This window comes from Canis lupus, chromosome X (genome assembly GCF_048164855.1).
Source record: "Canis lupus baileyi chromosome X, mCanLup2.hap1, whole genome shotgun sequence".
In the NCBI taxonomy this organism is placed as follows: Eukaryota; Metazoa; Chordata; class Mammalia; order Carnivora; family Canidae; genus Canis; species Canis lupus.
Window position 1 is genome coordinate 47,044,706 of NC_132876.1, and position 7,335 is coordinate 47,052,040.

Genomic DNA, 7,335 nt, shown 5'->3' on the forward strand with positions numbered 1-7,335 from the left:
TTATAGGCTACATTTTTTAAAAGATTTTATTTATTTATTAATGAGACACACACACACACAGAGAGAGAGAGAGAGGCAGAGACACAGGCAGAGGGAGAAGCAGGTTCCACGCAAGGAGCCGCACATGGGACTGGATCCCAGGTCTCCAGGATCAGGCCCCAGGCCAAAGGCGGTGCTAAACCTCCCAGCCACCTCAGGAGCCTATAGGCTACATTTCTATTCATTCCCTTTCCATTAACCTATTGAATGCAGAAAAGTAGACCTGGAAGGGGACTTATCAAATCACATAGAGTTCACACACACATGGGCACACACACACATACACACACACCCAAGCTGGTCTTTGGGTATAACGGAACCAAAGTTAAAAAAAATAAATAAAAATAAAAACAATGCAACAAATTGCATTGTTGAATAAAGAATGATAATGATCTGATTAAACTATTCCAAATATGAAGACTAGTATCAAGCTATATTTCAAAAACCAATCATCAGATGAAAACTGTCAATGACAAGTGAGTACAGAAGTGGGGATTTGGGCAGTACAATAATATGCCTCTCCCAATCCACATGCTGTTCCCACCAGAAAGCCAGTTATCCCTGAAGGGATAGCAATTAGGCTGTTCTTCCTAGCCCTACACTGCTTGCTCCATTATACTTGATATCTAGGATAACATTTACAACCTACAGACTTGGGCTAGTGGCATCAGAACAGCTTGTTAGTGAATCTCACGCCAAGAGGAAGAAGGATACCTGAACCAGGAGCTTTCTCATTCAGAGTATTCTCTGCATGGAGGGACAAAGTATGCCTGCTGAAAAAGTCACATGGAAACTCAGCTGTTGCCATTCTGCCTGAGTAGTTGTGTTGTTGTTGTTGTTTTTCCCAGTCTCTGCTTTCACCATGAGGCTTTCTATAAATGCCCAGGCTACATTATACTGTGTGATGCATTATTAAAAAGTACTTACTCTCATCATCAATTCCCTGGAATAAGGGCAATTCTTAGTACTACTTAAATTCGGGGAACATTTTTGCATCACAGAGCTGGATCTAGAAATATTCTCTGTTTAATAGCTTCCATTCATAACAGCATAGTGATTAAAAGCATGGTTTGGTACCAGACAGAGCCTGGGTTTGCATTACAGGTCCAGTTATCAGTAGATACGGGCTCTTGGGCAAGTGACTTCACCTCTCTCAGCCTCAGTTTCCTCCTCTAAAGGGTCATATGAAGGCTCTGAAAGATCCAGGACACAATAACTATGTGGCCTTGAACAAATCATTGAACTGATGATTTGTGATTCAATGTCCATGCCTGTTAAATGGAGGTGATAATAGTATCTACCTCATAGGGTTGTTGTGGGAATAAAAATGAGATAACTCAGGCAAAGTGCTTAACTTAGTGCTTGGCACATAGTATAAGTGCTTAATAAAGATTAGCTATTACATGATCAGACCACATCATCACATTTTGTCTTTATACCTGTTAAATTCCTAGCATACGAACCAGATTGAAACTTCAGATTTCCATTTTGTGTGTCTCATTTTACTGAGTCCACACTCACAAAAAGGGCCAAGTAAAATCACCTCTCTTTTATATTTTCAATCACTCCACTGTCACTGGGTTCTTCCTGCATACAACACGCTTACAAATTATGTATCATGACCAAATGCTTAACCTCTTTCTGAGCCTTAGCTTTTTCAGAGAGAGAGAAGAAGGAAGAGGAGGTGGAGTAGAAGGAGGAAGAACAAAGGGAGGAGAAAAGTAGGGATGAGAGGGAAAGAGAGGGCTGGGGAGTGAGGGAAGAGAAAGAGGGAAAATCTCTCCCATTTACAATGAAAAACAAGGGGGCACCTGGCTAGCTCAGTTGGTTAAGCACCCGATTCAAGATTTCATGGTCCTGGTCTCAGGGTCATGGGTTTCAGCCCTGCATTGGGCTCCCCACTCAACAAGGAGTCTGCTTGAGATTCTCTCTCTCCCTCTCCCACTGGCCTTCCCCCTGCTCTTTCTCTCTAAAAATAAGATAAAATAATCTTTTTTAAAAAATAAAATAAAATGAAAAACAGGGGCACCTGGGTGGCTCAATCCGTAAAGCATCTGGCTTTTTTTCATTTATTTATTTTTTTAATTTTTATTTATTTATGATAGTCACAGAGAGAGAGAGAGAGAGAGAGAGAGAGGCAGAGACACAGGCAGAGGGAGAAGCAGGCTCCATGCACCGAGAGCCCGATGTGGGATTCGATCCTGGGTCTCCAGGATCACACCCTGGGCCAGAAGCAGGCGCTAACCTGCAGCGCCACCCAGGGATCCCTCATTTATTTATTTGAGAGAGAGAGAGAGAGAGAGAAAGTAGAGGCCAGGGCGGGGGGGGGGGGGGGGAGCGGTGGTGGCAGCAGGACAGAGGCAGAGAGAATCCCATTGAGCCTGACACAGGGCTCAATCTCACAACACTGAGATCACGACCTGAGCCAAAACCAAGAGTTGGAAGCTCAACTGATTATGTCCCCCAGGTGCCCCATGCATCCAACTCTTGACCTCAGGTCAGGTCTTGATTGCAGGATTGTGAATTGAAGCCCCATGCTGGGCTCCACATGGGGCATGGAGGCTACTTAAAAAAATATAAGGGCACTTGGCTGCCTCAGTCAGTGGAGCATCTGACTCTTGATCTCAGGGTTGTGGGTTTGAGCCCCACGTTGGGTATAGAGATTACTTAAAGATAAAATCATTTAAAAAATGAAAAATTTGGGTGCCTGGGTGGCTCAATAAGTTAAGTGTCTGCCTTCAGCTCAAGTCATGATCCCAGGGTCCTGGGATGGAGCCCCATATCTGACTTTCTGCTCAGTGGAGAGTCTGCTTCTCCCCTCACTCTATGCACATGCTCTCTCTCTCAAATAAATAAATAAAATCTCTTTAAAAGTGAAAACTAAAATCAAAACCACCTTCATTTGACCCTGAATTTCCCTATAACCATCGATCTATTCCTCCATTTCTATTCATCACCAAGTTTCTTAAAAGGGGTATCCTTATTAGATGTTTCCACATGCTCATGACTATCATTTACACTTTAACACACTGTAATTTATCCTCTACTTCCTTCCCTTAACTCCCTCCTAAAAGTACTTTTCCCATGTTCTTCACTCTGTCTCCTTAATTGCTATATCAAGTCAATACTTTTCTGTCATAATCTTTCATGATTTCCTGTAAGGTATGTCAGAGTTCTCACAGCTTCTTTGAAATTCTTCTTCTGGCTTTCATTCTCCAGTTTCTTCTCTTCCTTCTCTGGTGACTGCTTCTTGCTGTTCCTTATTCTCCAGGATTTCAACTTTGGCTTTCACCTCTCCTTGTTGCCCACTTACCACGTGGCTGTTCTCAACTATTTCCTTGGCTGTGATAACCTGTATGCAAATGATTCTTGAATTTCTGCCTTCAGTTCAGACTCTCCACCAATCTAGTCCTATTTTCCAATTCTCTGTTGAATCTTTCCACTGGATATCCCACAAATACCTCAAATTCACATGCCTACAGCCAAACAATTCAAAATCTCTTTCAAATTTCTTCCTCCACTCACTCTGCCAATCTTACCAGTCTTGATCAGTGGGACTTCCACCTACCCAGTCCCTAAGCCAGAAACCTGGAAGTTGTCCTTGACAATCCCTTCTTCCATAGCCCTCAGATAAAATCAATCACCAAGTCCTGTTGAGTCCAACTTTCAAATATTTTGAAGTCTGTCCCTCCTGTATTCTCCTTGACTTCATCTTGGTTCAGTTTTTGATTCCAGTATGACTTTGTATCTTTCACACTATTGTCAACTTGACCTTTCTAAAACACAAATTTATTTATTCCTTGCTTTGAATCCATCAATAGTTCCTACTATCTTCAGAAAAAGCCCACATTCCTTAAATTGATGTCCAAGATATTTTCTGCTCTGGCCCCTGCCAGTTCCTCCAGCCTCTTCTCTCATCAATCCTCTTGCTCCCTAAATGTACCCTGCATTGGGCCATGCCGACTTACCCAAAGATCCCTGAACCCAATAATTCATTCTGTTTTATGTTCTGTGCCTTTACTGTTCCCTAGGCTTTTAAATGCCCTCCTATGACCTCTTCAACCTGAGCTCCTTACTCATATGTCAATACTAACCAGATAATCACATTCTCTGTGTAGCCATCTCAAACCCCTGTTACTCCAACATCCAGACAAATTTGGGTTCTCCAATAACACTCTGTATATATTTACAGTAAGATCATATATAGTATTTATATATACTTTATTTATATTATTTATTTATAGTAAGATTATATAGGGTTTTTTTTTTGTCTGTTTCCCTCATATATAAGTTTGAGGTCAAGGATTATCATGTATTTATCTTACAACTTTCAGAAGTAATTCGTTTAACAGGTCAAGGCGTGTTACAACAGTATTATTTGGATATTAGTATATAAGAAGACCTTGTTTTTTGAAAATAGTCCAATATGAAGGGCAGTCATGACAAAGAAATTGAGCAATTGCGTATCTTTCTGACTCTATGCTTGCCTTCAAATTATCAACCCACAGAAGTCCTGAATCTCTATTGACCTCCCTCCCCTTTCACTTACTGACAAGGCTTTGTTGACTGATCAGCCTTCAATTGCAGTTTTATCAGTCCTCAATATAACACTAATCCCTAACTACTTCAGGCAGTGAGAATCATTGTTATAAAGACAGCCTTGAACATCAGAAGGGCATGAATGCTTGGGAACTTTGGTCACAGTACACATTTGCTATTTTGACTGCGTTCACTGCTATTCCCACACAGAGAAACAAACAATTGGCTCTTTTAGAAAACTAATCTCTCATGAGATTACCCATAAGGCAACTGGGTCAATGGATCACAATGTCTTAGAATCCTAGAACCTGCACAACAGACCTGGAAGGGCCTTCCTAGATCATTTAGTCTGATCTGCTCATCAGACAACATGGGGACACTGAGGGCCCCCAGGCCCTAGGTGTAATTCCCTTTTATCCCCAACTTAGTTGAAGCTAAGAAAGGAAATAATGGAATAGAAAGGGAAGGACCAAAGTGTGTCATAATGTATCAGCTTCAGAGGCTCATTTCTGAGACTGCTGTGACACATAGACTACAGAAGATATAAAGGCCAAAGGTAATCTGTAGTTGAGGAAACTGTCTTTGTGATGACCATTCAGTCCCCAATCTCTGCCATGTTAATCATTGGCTCATACCCATAGTACATATCCACAGTCCCCATAGAAAGAGGATAGCACAAATCTTGGCACAGTCAGAATATTACAGGTATAAAATGGCCATGCCAATGGGCACCTGACTGACTCAGTTGGTAGAGCATGCAACTCTTGATCTTGGGGTTGTAAGTTTGAGCCCCACAGTGGGTGTGGAGATTACTTAAAAATAAAATAATTTTAAAAAACGGTCATGCTGGGACACCTGAGTGGCTCAGTGGTTGAGTGTCTGCCTTTGGTTCAGGGTGTGATCCCAGGGTTCCGGGATAGAGTCCCTCATTGGGCTACCCATGGGGAGTCTGCTTCTCCTTCTGCCTGTGTCTCTGCCTCCCTCTGTGTGTCTCTCATGAATAAATAAATAAAATCTTTTTTTTTAATGGTCATGCCAAGCTCCAAATTCTATAAACTCATTGTCCTCTACGGTTCCCTTGTGAATTTATTAGTGAATCCCTTAGGCTTATACTTGTTTTAGCTTTTCCCTAGAAGAAACATAACTTGTTATCACCATTTGAATTGCCTAAGCTTCAGGTTGGTCTTTTAAAGAAGGATACAATATGGTTTCAGAATACATTGTTGTCCTTCTGTGAAATATACTCAGTTGATTTCTTCCTGCTCATCTCTTAGGATTTCAATTCCAGGTTTATGAACCATCTTCACTCAAGGCCACCTAACAGAGTAGAGCAATGAATTATGGACATTTACATCATTCATGTCTATCTGCTACTTATATATTCTCTCTCTTTGATATCCTGGTAGTGGATTCATGTTCATGGGAAAGGATTTAAGGGAGAAAGAGAGGGTCAAAACTAATGAATGGGGGATCCCTGGGTGGCTCAGAGGTTTAGGGCCCGCCTTCGGCCCAGGGGTGATCCTGAAGTCCCAGGATCAGGTCCCACGTCGGGCTCCCTGCATGGAGCCTGCTTCTCCCTCTGCCTGTGTCTCTGCCTCTCTCTCTCTCTCTCTCTCTCTCTCGAATAAATAAGTAAAATCTTTTAAAAAACAACTAACGAATGTATCTTCAAAATGTCACTGATACCATGCTTGATGTTATTCCTCAATCAAGAGATAACAAGTTAGGACTATAGCTACAAAACAGTATCCATTTCTTCCCTTTACTCTTCCTTGGAGCAAAGCAGAGGCACACAAGGATATCCTTTCTGATGTCCCCATTTGCTATCTTCCTAACCACTTAGGAGATGAATCTAAGGTGAAAAGAAACCACCCCCTGGCATTAATGTCTACCCTAAGGTGAGGTAGACATTTCTGATTATCTTTGGAAGGTTTCTTGGAGCCACATTTTTGTTTCAGCTTCTCTCAGGGGACAGGACAACTCTTCGATTTTTATTGAAAAATCTAATTCTTGGACTGCCTGGGTGGCTCAGTGGTTGAGTGTCTGCCTTTGGCTCAAGGCATTATCCCAAGTTCTGGGATCTGCATCAGGTTCCCTGCAGGGAGCCTACTTCTACCTCTGCCTATGTCTCTGCCTCTCTCTGTGTGTTTCTTATGAATAAATAAATAAAATATTTTTTTAAAAAATAAAAATCTAATTCTTTTTATTGTCATTCCTTGAGTTCCTCCACTTTGGTTTGCTCTAGGGGTACACCCTGAAGATCTGTTTGCCTTTTTAGGCCCAGTGTCATAAGGTTAAGGAATGGCTATTCCCTGAATGCCCTTCCAGACATACTCCGCCTTGCCATTTAACCTCCTTATGGAACGATAAAAGTCTACTGTGAGTCAGCATAAGGAATCCATTCTGAGGGATCCCTGGGTGGCGCAGTGGTTTGGCGCCTGCCTTTGGCCCAGGGTGCGATCCTGGAGCCCTGGGATCAAATCCCACGTCAGGCTCCCGGTGCATGGAGCCTGCTTCTCCCTCTGCCTATGTCTCTGCCTCTCTCTCTCTCTCTGTGTGTGTGTGTGTGACTATCGTAAATAAATAAATAATTTTTTTAAAAAAGGAATCCATTCTGAGTCCGACTCCCAGTTTTACAAAGGACCTAACCCTGAGATTCAGGCTCCTAGTGCCCTGAAAAAATCTCCCTAGTTGAGTGAAGGTAAAGCAAAATCCCTCAGTAGAAATTTGTAGGTATCAAGTGAGTGATCAGTATGG